At 38.3% G+C, this 1,104-nt stretch overlaps 1 non-coding gene across 1 annotated transcript; it reads left to right on the top strand.

Annotated features, from left to right (window-relative positions):
* Window positions 1-283: 283 nt before the first annotated feature.
* On the top strand, window positions 284-386 carry LOC145999790 (U6 spliceosomal RNA). Its single transcript, XR_014443432.1, has one exon. It is a non-coding gene; the product is annotated as a U6 spliceosomal RNA (small nuclear RNA).
* The last annotated feature ends 718 nt before the right edge of the window (window positions 387-1,104 follow it).

The following is a 1,104-nucleotide window of genomic DNA, read 5'->3' as shown; positions in this document are numbered from 1 at the left end:
GCTTTGAAGGTATTGATCTATGAAATAAAAAAGTGATATGATTGGTTCTTACAACGACGTGTTTCTTAGACGTCAGAGCAGGTGGATGGAAGAACCAATCAGACGGGCAATGTTCCCGCCCTCTTATGCTATTGAAGGTTGGAAATAACACGGGTCTTCGTGTCATGGAAGTTGTATGGCTAACTTTTTGAACACTAAAATAGCAAAATGCAGCAGGAAATTTTATTGATTACAGCATACTGGAGCTCTGGGGTGAATTATGAAGATGATTCAGACGTGTTACTACTGATGGGGCTGTACCTTTAATCTTATTGAAACGATACCAAGAAGATTAGCATGCCCCTGCGTAAGGATGAAACGCAAAATCGTAAATTCTGAAGTTTCATAATGAAAGGTTTGCAGGGTTCTTGTTGTGTTTCTTCATAGTGTATACTCTTCCGTTTCTCTTATTTCTTGTTTTTACCTTCATTTCTTCCATTTAAGATTTATGACCGTCAACCTTTCATATGTTCAAATCAGGTCCTAGGAATTAATTTTTTGGATCCATTGTTCATTCATTCATTGTTTTCTGCCCAAGGATAGGTCTTTCCTTGCAATCTCCATGCTGTTCGATCTTCAGCTCTTCGCTTTGTAGTAGCGTAGGACCCATTTATTTTGATGTCGTCAAGTATTTGGTATCTTCTTCTTCTCAGGATATTCTTTCCCTTAGGATACAGTTTCTTCTCATCCAGTGACACAACAAATTTATTTTTCTCTTCGTGATTATCTGCAGCATTCATCTCTTTTCTCTAATTCTTTCTAGCGCTCTTTCATTTCTCACTTTTTTTGTCCATTTCACCAGTTCCATTCCCCTCCATAACCACATTTCCAGAGCTCCAGTCGCTTTTTCTCACTGGTTCTCAGTGTCCATGTTTCTGCACCATACAGAGCTACTACACTCCATACAAAGCATTCATTAGTTTTTTCCTCAGTTCTTTGTTCATAGATCCACAGAAAATATTTTTCTTTCTATTGAAGGCTTCCTTCGCCATCACTATTCTTACTTTTGAGTCATTCCATGCCAAATCAACACAGATATGTGCAATTTCCAACCTGACCATCTCC

Source organism: Lepisma saccharinum, chromosome 15 (assembly GCF_977018435.1).
Source record: "Lepisma saccharinum chromosome 15, izLepSacc3.1, whole genome shotgun sequence".
Classification (NCBI taxonomy): Eukaryota; Metazoa; Arthropoda; class Insecta; order Zygentoma; family Lepismatidae; genus Lepisma; species Lepisma saccharinum.
This window is presented reverse-complemented; position numbering and strand designations above follow the sequence as displayed.